This window comes from Geotrypetes seraphini, chromosome 8 (assembly GCF_902459505.1).
Source record: "Geotrypetes seraphini chromosome 8, aGeoSer1.1, whole genome shotgun sequence".
Classification (NCBI taxonomy): Eukaryota; Metazoa; Chordata; class Amphibia; order Gymnophiona; family Dermophiidae; genus Geotrypetes; species Geotrypetes seraphini.
In genome coordinates this window covers 151,477,628-151,490,200 of record NC_047091.1, presented here as the reverse complement: position 1 = coordinate 151,490,200, position 12,573 = coordinate 151,477,628, and the positions used below count along the sequence as shown (strand labels likewise).

Below are 12,573 nucleotides of genomic sequence, written 5' to 3'. Positions count from 1 at the left end.
ATTTGCACAAGGCACACACCACCTTTGCACTGGCTCTGGGTCAGCCATTCTTATGTTAACAGTAGCATCTATACAGGGCTCTTTAAATTCATCTACAACTATTTTATTTAGTTCAATACTTTTTATTGAATTTTAACAACATAAGAGAACAACATTGACCACATACAATAGCATAGCTTCTGAACATAGGAACTCTATAAAAGCCTTCATGAACCTCTGGCTGCCACTACTGAATTTATAAAAATAAGAGACAAATCAACTGCCTTCAAAGAGCTTATACAGTCAGAATAGTTACTAGCTTCAGGATCCATTGTTACATTATAGAACTGTTATAATATCCTATGTCCCATGTACTATATATCTGACACTCATGACCAACCTGTTCACGTTTTTTGCCTTTTTGAGTTTATCTGCTTATTTTTGTTATAGTTATCAGTTTATGCATCCACAACTATTTCGAATCGAAAGCACTACATTCAGCCCTCCATTGAGCTAGTATTTCTGCATCATTATGATGATGTTTGGGAGGAGGGGGGAATTCTTCTTCCCTAAACTGTTCCTAATGGCAACCCGCCTGGTACTGGCGGCCATTTGGAAACAGTCTGCTGCTCCAGATATGCAATTAGTGCTGACTGAACTGGACGACTGGTACTCTCTGTATAGGCTGACGGCCTTGAAGTATCACAGGATGGGGAGCTTTATTAGGAGACTAGTCTTTAAGCCCGTTACATTAACGGGTGCTAGAATAGATGTGTCTGTCTGTCTGTCTATGTTTCTTTATCTCTCTCTCCTTGGCCGCTGTCTGTATCCTTCTGTCTCCCCCCCCCCCCGAGCAAAGTTGTCTGCCCCCAGGACACACCTCCACCCCAAAGCAGCCCCCTTTCCCTCTCCATAACTGTCTCTCCATGGCCCTCTTCTGTCTCCCCCCCCGAGCAAAGCTGTCTGTCCCCAGCACACCTCTCCCTATCTCTCCATGGCTCCTTCTGTCTCCCCCCAGCACACCCCTCCCCCCCAAAGCAGCCCCCTTTCCCTCTCCCTGTCTCTCCATGGCCCCTTCTGTCTTCCCCCCCCAGAGCAAAGCTGTCTGTCCCCAGCACACCTCCCCCCCAAAGTAGCCCCCTTTCCCTCTCCCTATCTCTCCATGGCCCCTTCTGTCTCCTCCCAGAGCAAAGCTGTACCCAGCACACCTCCCCCCCAAAGCAGCCCCCTTTCCCTCTCCCTATCCATGGCCCCTTCTGTCTCCCCCCAGCATAACCCTCCCCCCAAAGCAGCCCCCTTTCCCTTTTCCTCTCCCCCTGGCTCCCGGTATTGATCCCCTTCTTACCCTCCCCTCCATCACGGCGTCTTCTGGCCTGCTCCTCTTCAAAGCAGCCTGCGATCGTGGTGGCCGGCTTTAGCGAACCTCGCAGGCTGCTCTCCAACTCGTTAGCACGTTCCCTCTGACGCGATCCCGTGCGTCAGAAGGAGCGTGCTACTGAGTTTGGAGAGCGGCCTGCGAGGTTCTTTAAAGCCGGCCACGATCGCAGGCTGCTTTGAAGAGGATCAGCGGCGGCGGCGAGTGAGGTGACACGGCGAGGATGCGGGCAGGCAGCGAGTGAGAGGCAGCGGTGAGTGAGGGCGGGCGTGACGCGCCGAGAACAGGGAGAGAGCACTGTCGCGCGCCTTCAGCCCCCGCATGCGCCGTGAGGTTAGAATGTTGCCACAGAAGCACACCTCACGGCGCCACACCGCACGAATTTTCAAGAGCGCATGCGCGCTCTAGCATTTTATTATATATGATGGCAATGCTATGAAGAGTGGAAGAAAAGTGTACAACAAAGGTGATGTTTGTTCTCTGTGGGATTTTTTTGGGAGGGGAGGGAATGAGTTAATGTTGCTGGTTGCTTTATGTATGATGCTATTGTTTTCTGTTTCTTGAGCTTTGTTCTGTATAATGTGCCTTGGCGAAAAATAAAAGCTATAAGTTAAAACAAAACAATTTAAAATACTACATTCAGAGATAAATCTGAAAACTGAATGGCTTTCCATTGCTTATTTTAAGTTTGGTCTTGAAGAAGCCTCAAAGTAGGGTTACCAGACGTTCAGATTTACCCGGACAGGTCATCTTTTTAGAGGACTGTCCAGGTGTCCCGACAGCTTTTCAAAACCCAGCACTTTGTTTAGGTTTTGAAAAGCATCAATATTGGGGTTGCATCTGAAGGCTAGAATTTTAAAAGGTCTACATTTCCGGAACCTTCCTTTCCAAGAGAGTCACATCTGAAGAGGTGCCAAAGGATGCCTAAGGCCACTTCTGGCGTTAACTATGCCTACAGTGGCTTTAGGTGTCTCTTTATTAGGGATAAAGTTGCCCTTTTTTAAGGCACCTAAGTGTGCCTCCATTTTTTTTAAAACAACCTTTTAATTGGTTTTAGATCGATGGTCAATTACTTTGCTGACTGAACCAAGTAAAACTATTAAGTTAGGCAGCGGTAAGGCACCTACCGCTGCTGTTTATAGAATTTGCTCCTATGTGGCTAGATTCCACTATACCAGCGATGGCGAACCTATGGCACGCGTGCCAACTGTGGCACGCGAAGGCCTTGCAGCTGGCACGCGCAGGGCCGCCATCAGGGCAGTACTACCAGGGGGTGCACAGGAGAGAGAGCTGAACGGGGACGATGGGGGACCCGCGGGGTTAAATATAACTCGAGCCGCGAGGTTCGTCTTCTACTCCGACTGCCCTGCCGCTCACACAGCCGATCGGAAATCTTCCCCGACGTCAGCGCTGACGTTGGAGGGAGGGCTTAAGCAAAGGCCGCCCTCCGACGTCAGCGCTGAAGTCGGGGAAGATTTCCGATCGGCTATGTGTGCGCGGCGGGACAGGCAGGAAATAGAAGACAAGCCTACGCGGCTCGAGCTACATTTTGCTGAGAAAGTTGCTAAGATGGGCTGGGAAACAAACGGGGAACACAAAAGGGGGAGGGAGTGCGTTTTGGACACAAGGCATGAACTTGGGAGAAAGGAAGGGAGGGAAAGAGATGCTGAGGTGGGGGAGGGAATGGGTTTTTGGACACAGAAAGCATGAACTTGGGAGAGAGGAAAGGAGGGAAAGAGATGCTGAGGTGCGGGAGGGAATGGGTTTTTGGACACAGAAAGCATGAACTTGGGAGAGAGGAAAGGAGGAAAAGAGATGCTGAGGTGGGGGAGGGAATGGGTTTTTGCACACAGAAGGCATGGACTTGGGAGAGAGGAAGGGAGGGAAATAGCTGCTGAGGTGGGGGAGGGAATGGGTTTTTGGACACAAGGCATGAACTTGGAGAGAGGAAGGGAGGGAAAGAGATGCTGAGGTGCGGGAGGGAATGGGTTTTTGGACACAAGGCATGGACTTGGGTGAGAGGAAGGGAGGGAAAGAGATGCTGAGGTGGGGGGAGGGATTGTGTTTTTGGACACAGAGGACAAGGACTTGGGAGAGAGGAAGGGAGGGAAAGAGATGGTTGTGTACACGGGGAATAGAAGAAAGGATAATTTTTGGTCATAGGGAGGGAGTGAGGTACAGATAGTGGCATACCAAGGTGGGGGTTGGGGCGGTCTGCCCCGGTTTTACGCCCCAAGGGGGTGCCACAGCTGGCCACCCTCCAGTGTTCTCCCTAGGCTGGCAAACTGCGTCTCTTTAGCCACTTGAGTGCCACCGCCGCCATTGGGAACAGGCCGGTGCCAAGTTCTCCCTGCTTTTCCCTGTGGGGCCGACCAACTCTCGCCACCCGCGCCAATTCTGATGTCGGAGAGGACGTTCTGGGCCAGCCAATCGCTGCCTGGCTGGCCCAGAACGTCCTCTCCGATGTTAGAATTGACGTCGAGTGGCGAGAGTTGGTCGGCCCCGTGGGGAAGAGAAGCAGGGCGAACTCGGCGCCAGCCTGTTCCCGATAGCGGCAGTGGCAGCCTATTCCCCAGTGGCGGTGGCAGCATTTTCCCAATGGTGGTGGCATAGGGGAGGGCAAGGAGAAAGAAAGAAAGGGGGGGGACAGGGAGCCAAAAAAAAAAAAAGAAAGAGGGCTGGGTGAAACAAAGAAAAATGGGGCACGGAGAGAGAGAAAGACAGACATACAGAATGAAAGGGGGTATGGAGAGAGAGAAAAAGAAAGAAGGGGGCAGGATGAAACAAAGAAAAAGTTTGGGGAGGGAATGAGGTCTGGAGGAGAGAAAGCATACAGGAGGCTGAAAAAAGGGAAGAAATATTGGATGCACAGTCAGAAGAATAAAGTGCAACCAGAGACTGATGAAATTACCAAAGGTAGGAAAATGATTTTATTTTCAATTTAGTGATCAAAATGTGTCCGTTTTGAGAATGTATATATGCTGTCTATATTTTGCACTATGGCCCCCTTTTACTAAACCGCAATAGCGTTTTTTAGCGCAGGGAGCCTATGAGCTTCAAGAGCAGCATGGGGCATTCAGCGCAGGTCCCTGCGCTAAAAACCGCTATCGCGGTTTAGTAAAAAGGGAGGGGGAATATTTGTCTATTTTTGTATAGTTGTTACTGAGGTGACATTGCATAAAGTCATCTCTGCCTTGACCTCTTTGAAAACCCGCGGAATATAAATGATAATTAACATTTTCTCTGCGTACAGCGTGCTTTGTGTTTTTAAAATTTTATTGTTGGTAGATCATTTTGACTTGGCCACAAAGGTAAGGGGGAGGGAGGGGAGCTGCTGAAAGAATCTACCTTGACGTGGTTGCAGGCTTACAAATCTTTTGGTCAAAGAGTGCGGCGACAGAGAAAAGTATGTGTGTATTCGGCCCATGAATGAAATCATTAAAACATTATAAATTGCCAATAAATTGAAATGAAAACCAAAGGATTGTGAATCAAATTGATTCTCTGACAATACAAAGATTCCAACCTTTAAAAATGATGTTACATAGTTCAGGCAACTTTATAAAGAGTTTTTAGATACTAAAATCTTGTTATTAAGGTTTAATTGACGTGCTGGCACTTTGAGGAAATTCTTTGGTTTTGTGCGGCAGTTTGGGCACTCGGGCTCAAAAAGGTTAGCCATCACTGCACTATACAATAAGCTCTGATGCCCCTGCCCTTGGGAGCACCTAAATGGAAGTGTCCAGTTATATATATTTATTTATTTATTTTTTAACACACCTAGGGGTCGTTTTAATAATCTGTATTAGAATATGAGCCTAACGTGTTTTAACACAGGACTAAGCCCTTTGATAATGGAGCAGTATATTAGGCACATTTTAATTTTTTTTTCAGGTTGCGTGCTATATTGTTCACACTAGCACCTGCTAACTAAGAAACCACCCGCTAACCACCAATGTTCCCACTTTAACACATGCTGATGTGAACGCGCTAGCTGGTTAATGCTTCCACACCCATTCTGTGCCCATGACATGTCTTCAACAAGAAAATATAGCTTAATGTGTGCGTTAGCAGGTGCTAACAGGCAAGCTACTGCAAAATGCTTTAATGCATTTTGCTGTAAGCCTCTCCCCTCCATGTAGTGTGGCGCAGTGGTTAAAGCTATAGTCTCAGCACCCTGAGGTTGTGGGTTCAAACCCACGCTGCTCCTTCTGACCCTGGGAAAGTCACTTAATCCCCTCATTGCCCCAGATAGATTGTGAGCCTGCAGGGCTTGAGTACCTAAATAAATTCATGTAAACCATTCTGAGCTTCCCTGGGAGAACGGTATAAAAAACTGAATAAATAAAAATAAGAAAAATAATACTTAATGTGGTTTAGGAAAATGGTCCCTTTTTGTACAGTACCTAATTTCCACAGAAAAGTTACCTGGGTAATTTCTATGTGAAAATATGCAGCAGTACATGCACATTAAAAATATCTACAAATTGTGCAACTATGTGAGCTGTATGAAAATTGCTTCCTCTGCCCAGAAGAGGTCAAAGAAAAAGAAAAAAAAACCTAAACATTTTGAAATCAGATAAATATACTAAGAATTTTATTTAAATGCACACTTGGAGTCAGACAAACACACACACTGATACAGACAGAGAGAAATTAAACACAGATCCTGACGCTTTGGCTGGGCAGACTTTCCTTCCTACTACCTAATCAGTAATTCCTCCAAACCACAGGCTGTTTTCCTCAGAAGGGCAACACACGCTGTGGATACAAGAGGAAGTTTATGGAACAGCTGAATGCCCTGTGTTTATGTAACGAGCTCGAGCAGAGAAAGCTGGCAAAGAGATATAAACACAGGGCCCATCCCTGGAACAAGCAGCATGCACAGTGCCAGAACTTCAGGCATCCAGATCCTCCATCACTGGCACACGATGACACACAGACAACTGGGGCAAAAGTTAATCAAATGCCAAGTGCTTCAGGAAGGGAACAACACTTCTCTTCTATGAAAATTTTTAACTAGAGCTATGGAGTGAGGCTCCGACAACAAAGGAGAAATGAAAGGTATTTTTGTCTTCAGTCCAGTCCTGTATCACAAGGTGCTTCTGGATTAAAGAAAAACTTGGAAAAAATGAAGGTGCAAACCTTGAAAGGTGGTGAGAGAGTGAAATCAAAAATTTATTTATGAATAAAGAAGACAAACCAAAGAATTGGGAGGGGTTGGGGGGGGGGGGGGGAAGGAACAGAGATTGGAGAGAGAGAGCAACATAGGATGAGAGAGTAACATTGCAAGATGGTAGATGACAGCAGAAGTCTATGATAGTCCATCTAGTCTGCCCAGTTAGTCCTATCCACACTACTAAGAAAAGAACATGATAGGCAAAGGACTGTATAAGTTGCCGGAGAACCCAAAACAGCAGACCTCCAAAGATGGTGATGAGAAACAAGTCTGATTCTATAGACCAGCGCGACTCAAATTATTATTTTTTAACTCCAGCACACTAAACAGAGCAAATGTTTTTCATGGCACACTAAACGGAACAAATGTTTTTCACGGCACATTATAATTAAAATTATAAAATTACAAAACCAACAAAAAATTAAATTTTAGAGTTATTTATTTAAAGTTCTTTAAGCTGCTGTACGTATGTGTTGTAACAACGATGAAACTAAAGTAGATAAAATAGAATTGCTAATCAATGCGATGAATGTGCTTGTTTTTGAGTGCAAATTAACTCAAAATGTGGCTTGATAGTCAACAAGCAAACACGCATTTCATCATCCACCATCTTCAGTCGTTCTCTTTTTTTCAATTTAATTTCTGTTAGAGCTGAAAATCCATGTTCACAAAGATAAGAAGATCCAAAACAGTTACAAAGCCTTGATTGCTTTGTTGCTCAAGTTAGGATAACTACTGCATAAGAAATAAATCTGAAAGTTTTCAAGGACCAATCACATCAAAGAATGATGCTTGTCTGAGCAGTTGTATCCTTAGGCACACAGAAGCTCATAACATTGACAGATTATTGTGCACACGATGTACATGTCATCTGTTCTAGTGCATACTTATGAAGGGAATTTAAAAAAATAAAGTAAAATTCTGGAATCTCTTATGGCACAACCGGAATCTCATCAGGGCACACCACTTGTGCCATGGCACACAGTTTGAGAGACACTGCTATAGACCAACAAATGGATAAAAAAATAAAACTAATCAAATTTAAAAAATATAAAATATAGAACATGACATTTCATGTTTTGGTGGAAAAAAAAGAAACTGTAAAAATATAAAAACACCAAACTCCACAGAATTTTTTCATGTATAATCAACATAGAAAAGGCCATCTAATTAACACACCAACATACCATAGGGTATCTGACACTCAATTCCAAGATCATCCTATTAACACAGGCAGTGGCGTAATGGGGGGGAGGGGATCTGGTCCCAGGCACCGGCACGCCTCCTCTTCTCCGCCTCCTGCTCCTTCCTATTTCTTGCCCCGCCGTGCACTCACTCTCCCCCCAGTACCTCTAGCTCTTCGCCAGCGCAAGCAGTAACTCCAACCTGCTGCTCGTGCCAGTGTTGGCTCTCCCTCTGATGTCATTTCTGGGTCCCACGCCTAGGAAGCGACATCAGAGGGAGAGATGACGCTGATGCGAGCAGCAAGATGGAGCTGCTGCTTGCGCTGACGAAGAGCTAGAGGTACAGTGGGGGGATGTGAAGGTGCGCGTATGTCGGGGGGGGGGGGGGAAGGGTCCACAACCCCAGGAGCCTCTCACCCTCGCTTCATCACTGAACACAGGCACTCTTTTACTATGAAGCATAAAGAAATGGTCTTAGTGCATAATATGGGACTTTCCTATGCTCTAAGCCAGACATGGGCAACTCCGGTCCTGGAATCCAATCGGGTTTTCAGGATTTCCCCAATGAATATGCATGAGATCTATTTGCATGCACTGCTTTCAATGCATATTCATTGGGGAAATAATGAAAACCCCGATTGGATTCCGTCTCTCAAGGACCGGAGTTGCCCATGTCTGCTCTAAGCCCATTTCTAACACAACCCCAAAATAGAGCTTTTCTCTTTTTGCAGATCCCATGAAAATTGTTAAATTATTATTTGTGGTATGTTTATGGTTTTTTATTTATATCCTCTTTATACAAAGTGGGTTCCAAAAACACATACATAGTAAAAAAAACAAAACAAAAACAACCCACAAACATGCAAGCACAGTCTTGTCTTAACTGCCTTGTCCTACATAAAATACACATCAAAAACAAACCACCGCACCCCTCACATACAGTACCTACTCACATGCCACGAGCACCCATCCCTGTCTCTTTGTACCGTTTATACATTCAAGTTGTAAAACTACATTTTCTTCTCTCTTAGCACCCATATTTCATCTGACAAAATAGATGAAGTTTCAAGAAATGTTTAAACGAAGCAAGATTCCCTTGCTGACGTATGCAACCCGGGAGTTTATTCCACTCTGCTGGGCCTGCATATGACCTCAAGGTTTGCAACCGCATCTCCTTTCTAGATGGTATGTCTTTTTTTTATGCTTTAAGGGTATGTTAGTGTTTAATGCAGTTTAGTAAAAGGGACACAGTCTTCACACCAGTTCTGGATATTTCATTTATACCAGGGGTGTCCAATCTGCGGCCCAAGGGCCGCATGTGGCCCCGTGAAGTATTTTGTGCGGCTCCAGTCGAGGGCGATGCAGTGTTTACCTTTGCTTCCCCCGGGTGTTTACTGTCTTGCTGGCTCCCTCCTCTGTCTTGCTGCAGTGTTTGCGCGGCCCCAGAAATTTTTTTTTTTTTGCCAATGCGGCCCAGGGAAGCCAAAAGGTTAGACACCCCTGATTTATACATTCAGCTCACACCTTTATTCAAGGCAAGTTATATTCAGTACCAGAAGTATTTTCCCTGTCCCTAGTGGGTTCATCAAGGAATTCTTTGGGACTAGAGGCAGCAGAAGCAATTTCTGGTTGCTCTTGCTCAGTGGTCTCAAACTCACGGCCCGGGGGGGCACATGCGGCCCGCCAGGTCCTATTTTGAGGCCCTCGGTATATTTATCATAATCACAAAAGTAAAATAAAACCATTTTGATCATATGTCTTTTTACCTATAAATTACAATATTATTATTAAGACTTAGCCAGGGGGGTCACGTGATGCAGCCTACCTAAGCAGACGTCTGTGTGGAGAGCTCCCGCCTCATCCCCTCTTTAATCAGCAATTATTGCCTGCAATCTGGTTTCCCCGGGGGCTTTTTCGGTGGGTTTTGCTGTGCAAACGGTGTCGCTCACCCCCGAAGTGCTGAGGAGATCGTGGCACACCGGGTATGCCTATAAAACCGGCTCGGGGATCCCGGGACAAAACTCTGACTACCCCCTCCAAGATGGCGGCGGACCAGGCTACTTTTACGATCCCGGCTGGGGACTGGATAACCGACATTACTAAATCGGTGTCGGCTGCTCTGGCGGATCGTTTAAACAAAATTCAATCGGCAGTGGAGGAACTGAATGAAAAGTTTGACTCACATACTCGGCGCCTGAATGCAGTAGAGCAGCGCGTGTCCGATCAGGAAGACACGTGCGCGAGCATGGCGGCACAGGTGGCGGCTCTGAAACACCAGACCCAGGAGATGGCAACCCAACTAGATGACCAGGAGAACCGCAGCAGAAGGAACAACTTGCAGCTCATTGGGATCCCAGAATCGGTCATGGAGGCGGCGCTCTATGATGTTTTCAGCAACTGGCTGCCGACGACTCTGGGCCTTGACAGGGCTGCCTCCCAGTTTGCCTGCGAGCGGGCCCACCGCGTTGGAGCGAGGGTCTCAGGAGCCGGGAGACCGTGTGTGGCTATTGCACGCTACACGAATTGGCGTGAGAAGGACTCGCTGCTCCGTGCGTTCCGGAAGGTGGGGGCCCTGGAGTATGAAGGCTCTAAAGTACTAGCCTTTAATGATTATTCCATCAGGGTGTCTGCTCTGCGTAAGGCCATGTCGCCCTGCTGTACCGACCTGCATAATCGGGGGATCAAATTTGCCCTGGTGTTTCCAGCCCGCCTGCATGTCTGGCATGATGGTCAGAACCACTCACTCTCTACGGTGGAGGAGGCCAGGGCTTTCTTGGAGAAATTGCCTGCTTGAGCTCGTTTTTCGGGCCTGGAACAGTTTGGCCTGTTGGGGCTTTCGGGCTCCTGAGAATTCATCGTGCTGGGAGAAGTGCTGCTAGGACTGAGCTTCCCTTCAGACTTGCCTGCTCGGGACCTTATGGGTCTTATATTCCATCGCTCGAACAGTAGAGCCTTTGGGGGAGGATTTGTTGCTCTTGCCTCCTGCCCTCCGTATAGCTGCACTGACTGAGTCTATTGGCAGAGGGAGGCGGTGTGAGGACTGCTGCCTAGGGCTTTCGCATTTGGATCTGCCTGGTGCCCTATACCACTTGCTGAAGTTTCCAGCCATGACCATAGTTGGACTTTATTTTTGCAATGTTATTCGACAGTACTCCTTTGCTTGTTAACAATGCCTGTTTGACTTTGTTGCACTGTGGTGCTGGGGGGACGTAGACATAGGGGATGGGGGGGGTCTCCGGGTAGGTTGGGGGTCTGTTTCTAGGAATGCATGCTGGGGGACAGGGTGTGCTGGAGGGGGAGGGGGGTGGGAGGCGAGGGGCAGTGCTGGGGGGAGTGAATGGGGTGGATGTGTGGGGGTGGATGTGTGTTTGGTTGGTGTGTGCATGGTTGGGAGGGGAGAGAGTAGGGGATTGCTGGATTCTGTGGGCACTTCATCTGTAGGGGGCCGGGCCTGGCTGGGGGGCCTAGTCTCTTCTTTCACTTTCTTTAGCTATATTGCGGCACTTTCGGTGGCTCTGTATGCTGCACAGCTATGGTTAATTTGACAGTGGTGACTCTTAATGTTGATGGTATCCACTCTCCTATTAAACGAAAGAAAATTCTCACATGGCTTCGGCAGCGTCAGGTGGATATTGCTTTCCTTCAAGAGACCCACCTCATGTGTGCTGAGCATGAGAAGTTGCGCCGGGAATGGGTGGGGGAGGTGAAGTACTCAGCCTACAATGGCCGCCAGAGAGGTGTGGCTATCTTGGTTCATAAAAACTTGCCCTTGCACGTTCATAAAACAATTCAGGATAAACAGGGCAGATATATTGTGGTCGCAGGGGATCTTTGGGGTTTTCAATTTCTTTTTTGCAATTTGTATGCTCCGAATGTTTATGACCATAGCTTGTACTCTGGGCTGCTGGGCATCCTGGCGCAGTTCCCTTCTTACCAACTGATTGTGGGAGGTGATTTTAATGTCACAGCTGATCCGCTGGTTGATTGTTCTCCTGCCAGGCCGAGACCTCGAAATCACGAGCAGCGAGGGGTGAATTTTTTCTGTACTCAATTGGCGGTGGTGGATACTTGGAGAGTTCTCCATCCTTTTGATAGGGAATTTACGTTCTACTCTCATCCCCATTCTATGTATTTTAGACTTGATCATGTTCTGGTATCCCACGGCCTCTTTCACCGAGTGGATAGGGCTTCTATTGAGGATACTGTTCTATCAGACCATTCTGCGGTCCTGGTGACCATAGAGGTCACGGAGCGCAGGGGTGATAAAACTTGGCGATTCCCGGCCTCCCTTTACAGCGATCAGAAGTTTCAAGAATATTTGAGAGACAAGTGGGAGGACTATGACTTGCATAACAATACCTCTGATGTGGATCCGGCAGTATTCTGGGAAGCCTCGAAGGCTGTGTTGAGGGGTCATATCATCCAATTTGTGGCTATACGGCGGAAACAACAGGGGGAGAAACTTCTCGCATTGACGGGGCAATTGGCCGAGCTCCGCAAGCGTCACCGAGTGACGCTAAAGGGACCGGATAGTCAGAAGATTCGTTCCCTACGCTCTCAAATTAACGAGATCCTGGATGCTAGGGCCCGACAGGATATTTTTTATCAAAAATTTCACCTTTATCGATGGGGCGGCAAAGCAGGCAAACTTTTAGCGAATCTGGTTCGGCCTTACCGGAAGAAGCAAATTATCCGGGTGGTTAAGAATTCGAGGGGAGAGACCATCACTCAGGAGTCGCATATCCAAGAGCAGTTCGTTGACTTTTACAGTGCACTTTATGCGAAATGGGACTTCACGATGGAAGAATGAGATAGCTTCTTTCGGGATTTGCCAATACCGAGGTTGTCTGAGGTTC

General features: G+C 47.2%; 1 protein-coding gene across 13 annotated transcripts in view; it reads right to left on the bottom strand.

The window, feature by feature from the left end:
• Positions 1–12,573, bottom strand: part of NCOR2 (nuclear receptor corepressor 2) — an 844,184-nt gene that overhangs the window by 83,124 nt on the left and 748,487 nt on the right. The window lies entirely within an intron of this gene.